Raw genomic sequence first — 19,497 nt, 5'->3', positions numbered from 1 at the left:
AATGGAACATTCAATATCTGATCTAAACGCCAAAATTTCAAAGCTCCAATGTCTGATCCTCGTTCTCAGAGTGGTTAGTAACCCCATCTGCATCATGTGCGTTTAGGATTCAATTCACTGTGCAGGCTTCTCTAATGATTTAATTTAAATAATGAAAACATGACACTGGAATTAGATTTTCGAATTGAAAATAATTCCGTTCATTGGAATTTGTCATACCCATCAAGATTGTACATCAGAAACAGACATCGTGAATTTTCGTTTGAATCAGGGATTGTAGTCGGAAACAATCCCCTGAGAAGGAACTCCCATCTCTTCAAATTCAAGTGAAAAGCTTCATCAGTGTTTTCACACAGAAATGGGACTGAATCGGCATTTCTGCAAATCCAGTGAACTGGAGGCTTTAATCCAGGATCGTTTGCTGGAACAAGATATTTCTGAACCGAGTGCTATCAGCCATCTTCGAGTTAATGTTGCGAAATCTGGCAGACTTCATGCATAATCTGATATTGAGTCTTTTGCAACCGTGACGAGGACAATACACAGTAACCCAGATTGTAACTTCTGCATTTATTTTCTTTAGTTTTGTTAACTTTTGCATGGTAACTGTGCAGACTCCTATCATTTTCAGATACGAATATAGTTTATTCCCTTCTCCCATTTGTATAGAGGCATTGAAGATGGAACTCCAAGTCCAATCCAGTAAAATGAAACGTATGGACATAATTCATCAAGCATGCAAAGAATAACATTGACCTGAGTGCTGTGTGAATCTCGAACTCACGTACATGATAGGAGAATTTGAACGACATAATACATACTAACAGAGAGTATGATTCAGAGACAGAATGAATGTCAGTGCATGTCCAGCAACAGAATCCCACAGTCAATGGATTCATGAATCTGACAGTGAGAGATGGGGAGAATCTCTTCGTCAAATACAGAACCAGACATTGTTTAATACAGAAGGATTTCCATATTCACTGGCACTATCCGAGATCAACACAAATACGTACACACCGCTGCAATTTCAACCACAGGGTACTTTGCACAAATGCCAACCATCGAATTTATAATTAATCTCTGAACCAAAAAATCCCGATTGAAAAACCAGTCTGACATCGAAGACAGCGAATTATTAAACAATATTAAATATTGTGTTTTATCGAACATGGTGTCCCTCGAGCTCATATCCATCCCTGCCATTCCCAAATTGTCCCGTCCAATATCATCAAGTAATATGGCATGTGCTTCTCCAATATGCAATCTTCATTGTTCAGGAATGTAAATACTTTTATTCGTGGTAATTCACATTTCTGACAGAGTTGGACAAGTTTACATTTCTTTCAGCATTACAGACAGAAGGCATTTTGAACGTTATTTATTTCCATAAATCTTGCGATTTTTCTCGAAAATATCAGCGTAAAGCCCCGGAAAATGCTGTTGCCTGCAAATCTTATCAGACCGAATGGATCGGTTGGAGAGACAGTGAGAAGCAATGAAGAATTTGCAACAGAAACGGTATGTGATGGATGGCAGTTATAGGAAGGGGGAATGTCTCAGATTCAGTCACGTTGATGGGGTAACTCTAGGAAATTAAAGTGAGATAGGCAGCTAGTGCAGGAGTCTTTTGTGGATATATCCATTTCCAGCATGTATGCTATTTTGGAAAATGTAGGGGGTGATGGATTCTCAGGGTAACATAGCAAGAACAGCCAAGTTTCTGATATTGAGACCTACTCGAATGCATCGCAGGGTAAGTGTGGTTCCGAGATATCCATTGTGTTAGGGGAGTCTCTTATCCGAGGTGCAGACAGACGTTTCTGTGGCCAGCAGCGATAAAGCAGAAGGCTGTGTTGTTTCCCTGGTGGCAGGATCAAGGATGCCTCCGAGAGGATGCAGAATGTTCTCACGGGGGAGAGGGGCCAGCAAGAGGTCGACGTCCTCTTTGGAACCAATGACATCGGAATTTAAAAGGTTGAGATTCTGAAGGAAAATTACAGAAAGTTAGGCAGAATTATAAGAAGGAGGTCCTCGAGAGAAATAATATCTGGATTACTCCGGGTGCTACGAGCTGTTCAGCGAAGGAATCGGAGGATAGAACAGATGAGTGCATGGCTGAGGAGCTGGTGTATCGGAGAAGGATTCGCATTTTTGGATCATTGGAATCTCGTTTGTGGTAGAAGTGACCTGTACAAGAAAGACGGATTGAACCTAAATTGGAAGGGGACTAACACACTTACAGAGAAATTTGCTGGAGCTGCTCGGGAGGATTAAACTAGTAAGGTGGGGGCGTGGACCCAGGGAGACAGTGAGCAAAGAGATCTATCTGAGACTGGTACAACTGAGAACAGAGTGAGGCAAACAGTCAGGGCAGGCGGGGACAATAAAGCACTAATAAATTAAAGTGCAGTTATTTCAATCCAAGGGGCCCAACAGGGAAGGCAGATGAAGTCACAGCATGGTTAGGAATTTGGGACTGGGATATCACAGCAATTACAGAAACATGTCTCAAGGATGGGCAATACTTGGATCTTCATGTGGCAGGATACAAGATGGATAGAAAGGGAGGCAAGAGAGGGAGTGAGTGGCAATTTTGATAAGGGATAGCACTACAGCTGTGCTGAGGGAGGATATTCCCGGAAATACAACCAGGGAAGTTATTTAGGTGGAAGTGAGAAATTAAGAAGCGATGATAACCTTATTGGAATTGTATTATAGATTACCTAATCGTCAGAGCGAAATTGAGAAACAAACTTGTAACGACATCTCAACTATCTGTAAGAATAATAGGGTGGTTATGGTTGCTCTTTCCTTCTTCGATTTCACAAACGCACGCAACACACTTGTAAGATGGGGCACACTCCTTTAACCCTCTTTGAAATACACTTCTCACATGATACGCTGCTGCAGTAACTCCCTTCTAAAATACATGAAAATATTGGCGCCAAGAGAGAGAGTAAAAAGAAAAACAAAGATTCGTTGATGTTAACAGTCAGATGTGATAGGACATCCACCTGCCACCTGACTCAGATACACAATGCCACAAACACTGCAGATTTCACCATTGCTGTTCTAAACAGACATTATTGGAGTTGTAAGGGTGCATATTGCTTGAACTGTGTTCCAATAATTGCTCGTGCAATCTAGAACTGTGTGCAGTTCTCCACATCCAACCTTATATTGGTACAGTCTACTGACAACTGAGATGTGTCTTCTCATTGTGAGGCATTGTGGTGAGGAATTGTGAGGTACTCAAGCAGCTTGCCTTCATGGAGTGAAAATGCATCGCCAATTTTGGCGCGCATAAGAATGGAATGATCCCAAAGTCAATAACACTGTAATTATTGACCCAGAGAGGTGCTGGGATTTGGAATGCGTTGTTTTGGAAAGTGGCAGATGCTGATTCCACAGCAGGTTTCAAAAGAAAGCTGGATGTGGAGTACAATGGAATGACTTTTGATGGGGAATCAAAATAATACTGGCGAATGGAGCTAGATGGACAGCACTTCCCAGCATCACGACATATATGATCGTAAGAATGTCCTACTTATAGGACTGTACAATTGTATGATGATTATGTGACACAGAACTCAACAGGTCTCGGTAAGGAAGGATGCTTCAAGACCGGGATTAAACAAGATTGGTGTCTGTGAGTAGGTACTCGACCTCAGAGAACAGAACGTGGGTGGCACGGCGGCACAGTGGTTAGCACTGTTGCCTCACAGCTCCAGAGACCCGGTTTCAATTCCCGCCTCAGGCGACTGACTGTGTGGAGTTTGCACGTTCTCCCCGTGTCTGCATGGGTTTCCTCCGGGTGCTCCGGTTTCCTCCCACAGTCCAAAGATGTGCAGGTCAGGTGAATTGGCCATGGTAAATTGCCCGTAGTGTTAGGTAAGGGGTAGATGTACATGTAGATGTCGGGGTATGGGTGGGTTACGCTTCGGCGTGGCTGTGTGGACTTGTTGGGCCGAAGGCCCTGTTTCCACACTGTAAGTAATCTAATCTAAAAACGTCTTGAGTAATGGTCAATAATGCCAGCTCACTAATAAAACAGAATTCCCATTTGGAGAAACTCAGTTTCCACAACGTTTTTCAACCTGCATCCATTTTCAGATACTGGACAAGAAATTGGATGTGCAGAAGGCGGCCGTTTAGCCAGTCAAACTTGCTCTTCGATTTGATGATATGTCAGTGCTGATGTTTGACTGGGGTGGACATCTGATGTTTGACTGGGGTGGACATTTGCCAACGAGTGATTAGCCAGGCACGATTCGCCCATCTCAGAGGCATTCAATTCCAGCCTTCTTTTCGTTGTGTCAGCTTTACGCCATTTGCAAACCGTGTTTGCAGGAGTTATCTAAATGGCTATCGTAACACAAGATCATGCATTTTTCTTTTTCATTGTTTTATGAAATATTGTTTCCACTTCAATTATCATTCGTTGCGTTTTTTACTGCATCAGCTGCGCATGTTTCAACTATAATGTCAGGCCATGAACTCGCCAGCCAGCATTCTCACGACTGGAAGAATAAGATTCCCACGGTTGCTTCTGTTATAAAACATCCTATATCGGTACACTCTCATTAAGTTATATTTCTATGTCATTTATATTACCGAATCTCTCACAATCAACATTGTGGTGTTTATCATTGCACGGCCTTTGAAATGAACGTTTCATACGTTGACCATAGCTACCAGAACAGACTGGATGTCTGGGCTTCTGTGGCAGATAACCCATCACCACTGTCCAAAATATATATCCACTATATTCAAGGCAGATGTTTGAAATGTAGTGAAATACTCTCAAATTTGCTCGGATGAGGGCAGCTCAAATAACGCTTTAGATTAGCTGAGAAGTAGCAGATGGAGATTAATTTCAACAAATGTGAGTTGCTGCATTTTGCGAAATCAACTCTGAGCAGGACTGATGTACTTAATGGCAAGGTCCTGACAGCTGTTGTTGAACAAAGAGACTTTGGAGAGTAAATTCAAAGATCCTAAATGAGTATTTTGCATCAGTATTTACTGTTCTACTGTTTAAGAAGGGTCGTAAGGGCAAGCCAGGCAAATATAGACAAGTATGCCTGACGTCGGTGGTCGGCAAGTTGTTGGAGGGAATCCTGAGGGACAGGATGTACATGAATTTGGAAAGTCAAGAACTGATTTGGGATAGTCAACATGGCTTTGTGCGTGTGAACTCATGTCTCACACACTTCATTGAGTTCTTTGAGGACGTAAAAAGAGGATTGATGAGGGCAGAGCGGTAGATATGATCTGTATGGACTGCTGAAAGGTGTTCGACATGGTTCCCCATGGGAGACTGATTAACATGTTTAGACCTCGTGGAATACAGAGAGAAGGAACCATTTGGATACAGAACTGGTACAAATGTAGAAGACAGAGGGTGGTAGTGGTTGATTCTTTTGCAGACGGGGGGCCCGTGACTAGTGGAGCACCACAAGGATCGGTGCTGGGTACTTTACATTTTGTCATTTATAAAAAATGATTTAGATGCGAGCATAAGATGACACCAAAATTGTAGGTTTCATGAACAGTAAAGAGGGTTACCTCAGATTCCAACAGGATCTTGATCAGATTGGCCAATGGACCGAGAAGTGGCAAATGACGTTTAATATAGATAAACGCGATGTGTTACATTTTGGGAAAGCAAACCTTAGCAGGGCTTTATACACTTAATGGTAAGGCCCTCGGGAGGGTTGCCGCACAAAGAGACCTTGAAATGCAGGTTCATAGATTCTGGAATGTGGAGTAGCATGAATATAGGATAGTAAGGAAGGCGTTTGGTATGCTTTCCTTTATTGGTGAGAGTACTGAGTACAGGAGTTGGGAGGTCATGCTTCGACTGGGCAGGACATTGCTTAAGCCACTGTTGGAATATTGCGTGCAATTTCGATCTCCTTCCTATAGGAAAGATGTTGTGAAACTTTGAAAGGGTTCAGAAAAAAATTACAATGATGTTGCCAGATTTGGAGGATTTGTGCTATAGATAGGGGTTGAACACTGTTTTCACTGAAGCGTCGGAGGCTGTGAGATGACCTGAGAGAGGTTTACAAAATGTTGAGCGGAATAGGCAGGATAAATAGACAAACTCTTTTCCCTGGGGTTGCCGAGTCCAGAACTAGAGGGCATAGGTTTAGGGTAAGAGGAGAAAGATATAAAAGAAATGTATGGGACAACTTTTTCACGCAGACTGTGATACATGCATGGAATGAGCTGTCAGACGAAGTGGTGTTGGCTGGTACAATTGCAACATTTAAGAGGCATTTGGATGGGTAAATGGATATGAAGTGTTTGCATGGATATTGGCTGGTTGCTGGCAGGTGGGACTAGATTGGGTTGTGACATCTTGTCGGCATTGACGGGTGGCATGCAAGTTTCTGTTTCTATGCTGTACATCTCTATGACTCCATGATTTTAAACAGTAAAGGGCATTTTTAACTTGTTAAACTTATGTTGAACTTAGTCCACAAGCTTTTAACAATATTAAACAACATTTTGTAGAATTACTCAGAACAATGTTAACATTCCCTGAAATAATGGAATTCGCAATCAAAATTGAGGGCTTGCCCAATCAGTTCACAGATATTATTTTTTAAGAGGGCAATGGACAACAATAAAAGAAGAAAACAATAGAATGGTAAAGGTCGATAATTTAGAGAGTCTGAGCAGAACCTGCAGTATTTGTGGAGACGGGATATTCGGGAGCTGCATCTCGGAATGGTGTATTTGAAGCTTTTGCCTCAGAACATCAGCATGGCAACTCTAAGTTCAATGACAACAAAGTTGCATTATGCATCTATTTTTGGATTCATATCTTGCATGACTGTAATACACAGTCTGCGTGGCGCTTCAGCCTTGCAGTTATCCCAAATGAAAGGACCTAATCTGCAGAATTCGAAACTTCTCCGTCCTGTATTTTTTCTCACCAACGTGTGCAATTGTTGATTTTCGATGGCTTCACTCAAGAAAGCCTGGTTCTAGGAAAGGAGAATACCGTGCCAAATTCTCCACTCAGCACATATTTTCTATTGCGGGAAATAGTAAGTGAATCACGTCCACCTCCATTCTACACAACTCCCACTGCGGAACAATTCCCAAATATCCTTATTCAAGTGCAAAATCAGTTTAGAAAAAGCTCCAGCACAATGAACATAATTTTTGTTTCTGACAACGTGGTTTAGTTTTTAGTTCCTTGTCTCGATTTGCTCTCTCGGTGAACTTCCTTCCTCAGTAATCAAAACATTTTCAAGACTCTCTTGAGGCCCTGATTCAGGAGCCATGTTTCTGGGGTCCGATAAATAACTGCTGTATCAATAGCTCTTTTCTGAGATGACTTAGGTTTGTTTAATTCTAGTCAGAATCTGGCTCTTTTTCTGCAATTGAACTTGACATCAAATTCATCAGGTGATGCCTACTGCATAGGCACAGAGATGTACAGCACGGATTCAGAGTCTTTGGTCCAACTCGCCCATGCTGACTTGATATACCCAACCAACCGAGTAACTCCTGCCGGTACCCAGCCCGTATGCCTCCAAATTCTTCGTTTTTTTATAGCTATCTACATGCCTTTTAAATATAGCAGTCCAGCATCCAATACTTCCTCTGGCAGCTCATGCCATACACGTACCAGCCTCTGTGAGAAAAGGTAGCCCCTTAGGTTTCTTTTATTTATTTCCCCTCTCACCTTAAACCAATGCCGCACAGTTGTGGATTCCTCCACCTCGGGACAAGCCTTTGTCTATTTGTCCTATCTATGCCCCTCAACATTTTATAAACCTCTATAAGGTCACCCCTCAGCCTCCGACGCTCCATGGAAAACCGCGTTCGCCTTTTCAGCCACACCTTATAGATCAAATACTTCAACCCTGGCAGCATCCTTGTAAATCTTTTCTGAACCCATTCAAATTAAACTATATCCTTCCAATAGGAAGGAGTCCAGAATTTCACACAATATTCCGAAAGTGCCCGAACCAATGTCCTGCCCAGCCGCAACATCACCCACGAACTGCCGTACCCAATACTCTAACCAATAAAGGAAAGCATACCAAATGCCTTCTTCACTCTCCTAACTACCTGTGACTCCTAAATTTGAGGATACAAAAAGTTATGTCAGGGAGTTAGGCTGGAAGCTGAAAAGCAGGACGAACAGAATAGTATTTTCAAGATTACTACAGATGCCACGAGGTAGCGAGGCGGGAACAGGGAGCGGGAGCAGCTTAACACGTGGCTGCGCAGCTGGTGTAGTAGGGAGGGTTTCAGATATGTAGATAATTGGGATGCATTCTGGGGAAGGTGGGTCCTGTACAAGAAGGACGGGTTGCATCTGAACTGGAAGGCGACAAATGATCTGAGTGGAAGGTTTGCTCGAGTGGTTCGACAGGGTTTAATCTCGCATGGCAGGGGGGTGGGAACCTGAGCTATATAACGGTGGTGAGAGTTGATGCAGATGAGGCAATAGCAAGAGGTAGTTCAGCGAGTTGGAAGAATATTCGTGGGAAGGAACCAAGGGATCAGTTCAATTGTGTTTGTTTTAACGCAAGGAGTATCAGAAATAAAACTGATGATCTTAGAGCATGGATCAGTAACTGGTGCTATGATGTTCGGGCCATAACAGGGACGTGGGTTTCTCTGGATGTTCCAGGTATTTTGCTGGATGTTCCAGGGTTTAGAGCATTTAAAAAGAATGGGGAGGGTGGAAAATGAGGAGGGGGTGTAGCACTATTAATCAGAGAGTGCATCACAGCTGTAGAAGGTTCCATTGTCGAGGAAGATCTGCGTACCGAGTCAGTATGGGTGGAAATTAGGAACAGCAAGGGAGCAGTCACTTCGTTAGGGATTTACTACAGGCCCCCCAATACCAGCAGGGAGATTGAAGAAAGCATAAGTCGGCTGATTTTGGAAAAGTGCAGACGATGTCGGGTTGTTGTAATGGTTGACTTTAACTTTCCCAATATTGATTGGAATTTCCTTCGAGCAGAAGATTTGAATGGAGATGTTTTTGTAAGGTGCGTTCAGGAGGGTTTCCTAACACAATATGGTGACTGGCCGACGCGGGGAGAGGCCATTATAGACTTGGTGCTCGGAAACGAGCCGCGGCAGTTATCAGATCTTGGTAGGAGGGAATTTTGGTGATAGTGACCACAACTGCCTCACATTCTACATAGCCATGGAGAAGGAGAGGATGATGCAAATTTGGAAGGATATTTAATTGGCGAAGATGAAACTATGATGGATTAGACATGATTAGGAAGCATGGACTGGGAGCAATTGTTGAATTGTAAAGGCATTATAGACATGTGGAGACTGTTTAAGGAACAGTTGTTGCAAGTGATGAATAAATATGTCAATCTGAAACAGACAAGAAGGAGTAAGATAAAGGAACCTTGGGTGACGAGAGCGGTGGAGCCTCTCGTCAAAAGGAAGAACGTAACTCACAGAAGGTGGAGGAAGCTAGGGTCAAACTCAGCTCTAGATTATTACAGATAGGCGAGGAAGGAGCTCAAAATGGGCTGAGGAGAGCCAGGAGGATGCACGAGAATGGCTTGGCAGAACGGAGTAGGGAGAATATAAAGGCATTTTACACTTATGTGAGGAACAAGAGAATGGTAATAGAAAGAGTAGGGCCGATCAGGGATAGCATAGGGAACTTGTGTGTGAAGTCTGAGGAGGGAGGGGAAGACTAAATCAGTTTTTTGCTACTGTCTTTACGAAAGAAGCGAACTTTGTAGTGAATGAAACCTTTGAAGAGCAGGTGTGCATGATGGAATGTATCGAGATAGAGGAAGCTGATGTGCTGAAAAGTTTGTCAAACTAGTCGCCAGGCCCGGAGCAGATTTGAAGTCGGCAGCTTTGGGAAACGAGAAATGTGATTGCTTCGCCACTTGCGAAGATCTTTTCATCCTCGCTCTCCACTGGAGTCGTACCTGAGGACTAAACAGAGGCAAATGTAATTCCTCTCTTCAAGAAAGGAAACAGGGAAATCCCCAGCAATTACAGACCAGTAAGTCTTACAGACCAGTAAGTCATCTGAAAGGTGTTAGAAAGGATTCTGAGGGATAGGATTTATGACCATCTAGAAGAGCTTGGCTTGACTGAATGCAGTGAACCCGTCATGCCTCACAAACATTATCGTATTCTTCTTCTAGAAAGGTTGATGATGGTCGAGCTGTGGATTTGGTGTATATGGACTTCAGCAAGGCATTTAATAAAGTTCCCAATGGTAGGCTCGTTCAGAAGGTCAGGAGTAATGGGATACAGGGTAACTAAGCTGTCTAGATACAGAAGTTTCTGGCCAACAGAAGACAGCGAGTGGTAGTAGAAGAAAACTAATCTACCTGGAAGTCAGTGATGAGTGGTGTTCCACAGTGCTCTGTCCTTGGGCCTCTCCTTTTTGTAATTTCTATTAATGATGAGGTGATTGAAGGATGGGTCAGCAAGTTTGCAAAAGATACAAAGGTTGGAGGTGTCGTTGACAGTATAGAGGGCTGTTGTATGCTGCTGCGGGACATTGACAGGATGCAGAGATGGGCTGAGAGGTGCCGGATGGACTTCAAACTGGATAAATGCGAGATGATGCATTTTGGAAGTTCGAATTTGAAAGCTGAATACAGGATTAAGGATAGGATTCTTGGCAGTGTGGAGGAACAGAGCGATCTTGGTGTGCAGGTACATAGATACCATAAAATAGCCACTCAAGTGGACAGGGTTGTTAAGAAAGCATATGGTGATTTGCCTTTCAGTAACAGATGGATTGAGTTTAAGAGTTTTGAGATGTTGTTGTAGCTCTATAAAACTTTGGTTAGACCGCACTTGGAATACTGCGTCCAGTTCTAGTCGCCCTATTATAAGAAAGATGTGGATGCTTTGGAGAGGGTTCAGAGGAGGGATACCAGGATGCTGCCTGGACTGGAGGGCTTATCTTATGAAGAGAGTTTGACTGAGCTCGGACATTTTTCATTAGAGAAAAGGAGGAGAAATTGGGCCTAATTGAGGTATACAAGATGAGAGGCATAGATAGAGTCAATAGCCAGAGACTATTTCCTCGGGCAGAAATGGCTAACACGAGGGGTCATAGTTTTAAGCTGATTGGAGGAAGGTATAGAGGGGATGTTAGAGGCGGATTCTTTACACAGAGAGTTGTGAGAGCATGGAATGCTTTGTCAGCCGCAGTTGTGGATTCAAGGGCATTGGGGACAGTGAAGAGACTGCTGGACAGGCATATTGTCACAGAATACAGGAGGATCAATGGTCAGCACAACATCATGGGCTGAAGGGCCTGTACTGTGCTGTGCTGTTCTATGTTCTGTGTCCTAATCAGCTTCTTTAAACTAATCCTCAACGACAAACCTACCAAACGTGACGATATCCTTATAAATCTTTTGTGGTACCCACAGAGCTGTGGGTCTGGAGTTACATAAAGACACAGATCAGACAAGTCGTAACTGCAGTTCTGTGGACTAGAGTCACGTGTGGATTCACAGCATGTCAGTCGTAACCAGGGTGCTGTGGGTCTGATCATATGTAGAGAGAGGAGGTCAATGGTAACGATAGTGCTGTGGGTCTGGAGTCACGTATGGAGACAACTTCGGTCTGTGGGAATCACCATGTTCAGCGTCTGGAGTCACGTGCAGAAACAGAGTAGATGATTGCTAAGCATAGTTTTTTCCCCCGTCTTACTTATTGAGACAGAGTTGGTCGATAGTGCACTCAGTGCTCTGACCCTGTAGTCACAGAGCAGGTCAGTCATAACCACGGTGCTGTGAGTCTGAAGTCACCTGTACGGACATGGCAGGTGGGTACTGACAACATTGCTGTGGGGCTGATTCAAATTCAGGTCCTGTGCAGATGAGTGGCAACCAAAGCGCTATGTTTTGGGATTTATAAGTAGAGAAGGAGCAGGTCAGTGGAAACCACAGTGCGGTGTGGCTTGATTCGCATTTAGAGACAGAGCAGTTCAGAAATAACAAGAATGATGTGCTTCTGGTGTCACATGTAGAGCCAGAGTCGAACAGTGGTAACCACAGTGCTCTGGGTTCAGAGACACAGAGACAAAGCAGATAGTGGTAACGACGATGCCGTAGGTCTGCAGTCACGTACAGAGCAGTTCAGTGGTAGTCACCGTGCAGTGGGTCGGGAGTCACTTGAAGAGACAGGGATGATCAGTATATTTACAGTGCTGTTATTCTGGAGTCAGATTAGTGATAGAGCAGATTAGTGATAAACAGAGTGTTAAACATCTGGAGTCACATATAGATTGTTCAGATGATTTATAACCATCGTGCTTTTGGTTTGGACTCAAATGCAGAGTGGAAACCGGTCTAGGGACATCATTGCGCCGTTGTTCTGGAAGGAGATGTTGAGACAGAGTATATCAGACGTACCCAAAGTGACGTGGGTCTGGAGTCATAGTTCTTAGAAATGTAGAATTTAGAAACAGAACCTTTAGTCACCTATGACAACCAGATATCTTAAATGTATCGAATCACATGTACCGATATTTGGTCCGTATCCCTCCAAACCTGTCTTCCTTAAAATCTCACTCAGATGTCTTTCAAATGTTGTAATTGTAGCCGTCACCATCACTTGCTCCGGCAATAAATTTCATGGTCGTACCACACTGTGAATGAAAAAAGAGTTGCCTATTTTAAGTCTGTCACCCTCACATTGAAAAATATCACAAATATAGTTTTGGACTCCAATAACCTGGGAGAAAGACACGGACTATTCATCATACCAATGCCCCTCATGTTTTTAAAAGGTTCCGTAAAGTTCTCCCGAAGCCTCTAATATCACATAATGTAAGATGACATGACAAAATGTAAGACAAGGTAATATAATATAACATAATGTTACCTTCTTTATTTCTCCAGTTACAATATTGTATAATGTAATATGACATGACAGAATGTAAGGCAAGGTAATATAATATAACATAATGTTCCCTTCTTTATTTCTCCAATTTTGACCTCCTCATCTGAGGAAGAGTATTTACGGAGTCTGTTCGTTCAAGGTGTAGCAAACTGATTCCTGAGTTGGTGAGACTGTTCTATGATCGGTTTGGATTATATGCACTGTGGCTCAGACATATGGGGCAGACAGTGGGTATTCTCAGAAAATCATGTCATGACCTCATGGGATGGCTAGAGGGTTCATTGTCCTGAATTCAATAAATTCTACTAAGACGATGTTGGTTGAAAGCAGAAGATCATGTTTCCGATAATCACAGGACCTCAGAACCAAGTGGGGTCTAAGTCTAAGGCAAACAAGATAAACCATTTAGGACTGAGGCACGAGACCTTTCCAGACCAAGTGAGTGGGGAGACTGTGGAATTATCTGCCACTGGAAGCAGTCAATGTGAAAACATTGAATTTTTGGTTTGTAAGTAGTTAGATATGGTTCTTGCAACTCAATTGCTCAACGTCTACAGGGATAAAACAGTAACAGGGATTGTGTTGAACCATCAGCCAGGTCACATTGAATGATGTAGCAGTCTCAAATGGTTGAATGGTTTATTCCTGCTCATAGTTTCTATGTTGCTCTGTGGAACGAATAATGCTGTGATTCATCCGTGAAAAGCTCAATAAATTCGTTCCAACCAGAGGGAATGGGAACCGACAATCAACGTGTTCCATGAACCTGGTAAATATTCGACAAGATGAAATAACATATTGGCAACATAAGGTGAAAGTTTCAAAAACTAAAGAAAAATTGTCAGAGCATGTGGACGGCTTTGACTGGGGTAAATCATTTAATGTATGTGAACAGAGGAAGGAAATTTTTCTGTTTCCTCTAGTTAAGTAAGGGATTGACACGTTTAAGATTGTCAGCAAGAGACGTGGGAGTGAGATTAAAATAGTAGGGATGCACTTCTGAGGCTTTATAAGGCTCAAGTCAGATTGGACCACATTTTGACAATTGCGAGGTTTTCTTTGAAGATTAATAACAGTGTGGAAACAGGCACTTCGGCCCAACAAGTCCACACTGACGCGCAACCCACCCATTCCCCTAACACTACGGGCAATTGAGAATGTCCAATACATTTGACCTGCACATCTTTGGACTGTGGGGGGAAACCGGAGCACCCGGAGAAAACCCACACAGACATAGGGAGAACATGCAAACCTGAGTTAGGGAATTGAATCTGGGTCTCTGGCGCTGTGAGGCAACAGTGCTAACCACTGTGCTACCGTGCCGCCCTCAGGGCCCCCCAATTCAGGAAGAATGTATTGAGGAGGTTCAGGACAATGATCTCAGGAATGACAGGATAAACATATATGGAACGTATTCGGTCTGTAGGTCTGTATAGTCTTGAAGGATGGTCGAGCGATCGCATTGAAATGTAAAGAATACTGAACGGCTGAGATAGAGTGGATGTTGGGAGATGTTTTCATTTGCAGAAGAGACCAGAGCCCGAGTGCACAGGCTTAGAGAAAAGTGAAGACCGTTTATCGCGGAGATAAGAAAACATTTCATTAGCCACAGCATTGTGCATCAGTGGAATTCATTGCAACAGAAGCCTGTGAACTCCGAGTCATTGAATATATTTAAGAAAGAAATTGATAGGTTCTTCATTGTAAATGGGATCAAGGCTTATTGGGAGAAGGCGAGAGATTACTTTGAGAAACTTACTAGCCATGATTGAATGGCAGAGCAGACTCGTTGGTCTGAATTTCTGCTTATTTGTCTAATGGTCTTATGTTCCTTATCATCCCTTTCTTCCAGAAAATTGGAAAAACTACAGACATCATTATATGAGAAGATATGGAGACAAATATAACACAACATTAGTTAGCATAACTTCTGTCATGGTTAACATGTTAGATTCTACTTTAAATTAAGTAACTGCAAATCATTTAAACATTGACAATGTCATCCAAAACACTCAGCCCAAATTTAGAGTAGATTTAGTGGTATTGTCACATGTATTGTGATAAAGTGAAAAGTGCTGTTTTCCGTGCCGTACAGGAAGGAAATACCGTCAAAGTACGATACAGGAACATAACTGAGTGCAGATTTCAATGTTACAGCTTCAGAGAAGCAGCAGGTGAAAATTATGATGAGAGTTTTAGAAGTCTGCTAAGAGGTCAGTTAGTAAAGTGTAAAACGTTGCTTTTGAATCTGATGCCAAGTGAAGTAAAACATTTAAATCTTCTCCCCGTCTGAAGAGGATTCAAGATATTATATCCTGGGCAATAGAGTCAAAATATTTGGATATTTAGATTGGTAAGGTACTATTTATTAATCGACTTAACAAGAAAAAAAAACTATTGCTCAGTATGGGCAGTGCAAATTCGATCCATGCTGTGGTAATGAGGTCATGTGTGGCCCAAAATGGGTGATGACTGCAGACTTCATTCTCTGACGTGAGCCAGATGGACTTTACTTTAGAAAGACCCACAGTGAATTGGTTTACACAGCTATTATTTCCGTATTGCTTAAAATTCAAATATGATGCTAATCAATCAAATGGTGGAGAATAACCAGTGGGCTAATGACCTGATTCTGTACCTACTCCTTCTGCTCTAACTTCGTGCTTGCCTGAGAGTTGATCCGACGTTTGTACCCAAAGATTCTGCCTGGACCGCTGGGAGAAGCAACGTTAACACTGTGCCACAAACTCCTGAAGGGAGTACGTATCAATGAATACTGGACACACACAAACACGTGCCAGGAGTCGAGTACTGCTGCAATTCCCGTTATTTCCCCTGTGCCACGAAGAAATTGGAAGAGCTCCAATGGTAATCGCTGCTGTAAGCAACGATAGCATTTGAGAGTGTTAAAGAGCAATATATAATATTACAGCAAAGACCCTTTGCACATTGTTCTTCCAAAACAAAATACGGTCTCCAGCACACCGCCTTTCCCACTTGACCGAGAGCCATTAATTTTCAGACGTTTCAAGTGGCTCATCCAAGTTCACTTTCCGGTAGTGAATCTTCCCTTCGCAATAATCAACCCAGGCAGGGCATTGCAGACTCACCACCGGTGGGTGAAAACAATTTTTTGAACTCCCCTCTGAACCCCTACATTTCACTTCAAAATGGTGGCCTCTTGCTTTTAAACTTTCGGATAAGGAGACCAGCTGTTTTCTCGTCTTGTCCTTGCCACTCATGTATCTCGCTCTTGCCCTCACTCGACCTTCTCTACTTCTCCACCACTCTGCATTGCAGAACCTTATCACGCTGGAGAATTTTCTGTTCTGAGTCCACTCTCTGGAGAAATAATATCCTGCTCGTAACAAGTGGAAAAGAATAAGTCTAAATCACAAGATGGCACCTGAATCTAGAGAGGATAGATTGGGGAGAGGGGAGTGTTATAGGTAGACTTTTAACACTTCTTCTCAGGGTGCCTTGGTTCAACGTACTGAGACTAACCATTGCACAGAGATGCGAATTCGCCTGTTCTCTGTTTGTGAATTGTCAATTTAACAAGTCAAGAGCTCGCAGAGAAGGGGCCTGGTGCTGCTCCTTGCCGAGAATTTCAGAGATTATTCACTAGAGTCTCTGAACCGCTGAATGTATCTCCTGTTTTTCATCAATCTCACTGGGATATTCCGGAAGTTTGTAGGTGCGAATGAAAGCTGTGCTCTTGTTCCTCAGAAAGTGTCATTTTGAGGAGGCGAACACTGATAGTAGGAGGCTGAAAGGTAAGGAAATAGCCACAGGTGGATGCATCCATCAGTTACTGATGTGAAGGATTCTTGACAAAGTGAAGACAGCATTCATCATTTCCAGCCAGACCTGCTGCTGATTTCGATCCTGCTGGACTTGGAGATACACACTGCATCGCAAAGTAGAACTACAGAGAAAAGTTAAGACATCCAGAAGAAGGGGTAAAAGACAGAGTGAGAAATAAACGTAGTGTGAGAGATGAGGGTGTAAGAGAGAAGGGTAATGGAGATTGAGAAAGGAAGAGGAGAGATGGGAAGCGACAAGAAATGCAATAAATAAAAGTATTTCAGAAAAAAATGGAGATGGAGACAAGAATGTAGGAAAAAGAGAGAGACGGATAAGGTGTTAGAGAGAGAGTAATGAGGAAGGCGGAATGAAGGTAAAAGGGGTTAGTAAGCGAAATAGAGAAGGGGGAATAATGAAGAGCAGAGAGAAAAAAGAGATAGGCGTTGCAGTATAATGCACAAGAGATAGAGAATTGTGATTGAGAAACAGAGTAAAGAGGTATGGAGAAAAAAGGTGAAGAGGCCTGTGACATTAAACAAACAGGTGGAGAGAAGAATGAGTGAAAGGGAGACCTACATGGAAACATCATTAAAAAAAAAGTTGATATTGAGAAATGAATTGAGAGTGTTTGAATAAAAACGTCAGAGAAAGACTAAAACAGGTATTGAATGACGACGGCGAGGGAATAAAAATAGCTGCGGTCGAGATAGGAATTGAGACTTAGAGATTGATGAGGGAGAGAGAGAGACAGATAAGAATTAAATATTAAAGAGAGAGAGAATCTCAGTGTGATCTGTTTGCTGATTGTACGTTCCTCTGCCATCGTCAGGATCCTTGCTTCTTACAGTCATTTCGAAATGCTTGTATAAAGTTAGCAGTTTCACAGTCAGGTCTCGAGATTGCAGCAAGACAGAGTCGGGAGGGCAGCAGGACGTCGAACCCACAGGTCCATCTGAAGCCACAGCACCATTGTATTCACTCACCCTTCATTACTTTTCATTTGCAGGATATTGGTCTGCGATATTGATCGTTCTGCCGTTTTTTTGCCAATCCCCAGTTGTACCCCTTGAGGAGAGTGGGGCATAACTCCTTCTCAAACTGCCTCAGTCCGTGTACCGCAGACAGACCAGCAATAAAATGGCAGGGAGGCAGGTACGGGATTTTGTCTGAGTGACAGTGAAGGAACAATCGATGTATTTCACTTACACTTCATCTGATTCATGCATGAGATTTGGAAGGCGTTCTCAGACAGCAGGTATTGCTCTCCGTAGTTGCCCCGGTGAGAAAGTGGCAGTGAGCAGCTTTCTTGAAATAATGCAGTCCATGTGCTCAGCGTTGACCAGTAATTCCATCAGGGAAGGACTTCTACAATTTTGATCGAGCGGCAGTGAATGAATGGTGATATATTTCAAGTCATTATGGTGAGTGGGTTGGCGGGGAAATTGCAGGGGTTAGTGCTAAAATCCGTCTGCTGCCCTTGTGATTCGCAATGAAAATGAACGTTGATATCGAAGGGGCAAACTAAGGAATTTTGTTTTTTTTTTACAGTGCGTCTTGTAGATGGTACACTCTGCTACTAAGCCTTGGTAGCCAAGAGAGCGGATGTGTGCAGATGCTTTGCGAATCAAGTGGGCTTTATTGTCATGGATCCTCAGACGACTCTCTGTGTGAAGTTGGCACATTCTCCCCGTGTCTGCGTGGGTTTCCCCCGGGTGCTCCGCTTTCCTCCCACAGTCCAAAAATGTGCAGGTTAGGTGAATTAGCCATGCTAAATTGTTCGTGATGTTAGGTGAAGAGGTAAATGTAGAAGCATGGGTCTGGGTGGTATACGCTTCGGCCGGTTAGTGTGGACTTGTTGGGCCAAAAGACCTGTTTCCACACGGTAAGTAATCTAATCTAATCTAATTTAATCTGATCTAATCTAATCTAATCTAATCTTTTTTATTTTAATGCCGTGGAACTTTGAACATGAAACAGTGCAGCCCTTCCGGCCGTCAATGTTATGCAGTCCAGTGAAACCCATCTGAAGCCCATCTAAACTCCACCATTCCATTTTCGTCCATATGAAAACGCAATGACAATTTAAATGCCCTTAAATTTGGCGAGGCCAGTACTCCTTCAGGCAGTGCATTCCACACCCCTATTACTATCAGAGTAAAGAAACTAACTCGGACCATCTGTCCTGTTTCTGTCAACCTTTAATTTAAAGCAATGTCCCCTAGTACTAGCCAACACCGTCTGAGGAAAACAAAAACACTCGCTGTGCACATGATCCAACCCTCTGATCGTCTTATAAGTCTGTACCAAGTCCTCCTCAATACTTTTCACCAACGAAAACAGCCTTAAGTCCCTCAGACGTTCCTCGTAAGACCTTCCCTCCATACCAGGCAACATCCTCGGAAATCAAATCTGAAACCGTTCCCAAGATTCTACATCTTTCCAATAATGCAGTGACCAGTACTATCCATAACAATTCAAGTGCGGCTGCAAAAGGGTTTTGTACCGCTGCAGAACGACCTGGTTCTGAATCTCAATCCCTCTACTAATAAAAGCTAACAATCTATATGTCTTGTAAAAAAACTGCACCAACGTGTGTGTCGACATTCACGAACGATGTGCATTTGTTATTTTTCTCAAGAGAGTTGGAATGTAAAAGGAGAGATGTGCGACTGAGATTTTAAAACGCTCTGGTTAGGACGCACTTACAATACTATGTCGAGTTTTGGGCCCCACACCTCAGGAAATCCGTACTTGCACTGGAGCATTTCCAGCAGGGTTTCACATGGATGATCCCTG

This window comes from Chiloscyllium punctatum, chromosome 51 (genome assembly GCF_047496795.1).
Source record: "Chiloscyllium punctatum isolate Juve2018m chromosome 51, sChiPun1.3, whole genome shotgun sequence".
Lineage (NCBI taxonomy): Eukaryota > Metazoa > Chordata > Chondrichthyes > Orectolobiformes > Hemiscylliidae > Chiloscyllium > Chiloscyllium punctatum.
This window is presented reverse-complemented; position numbering follows the sequence as displayed.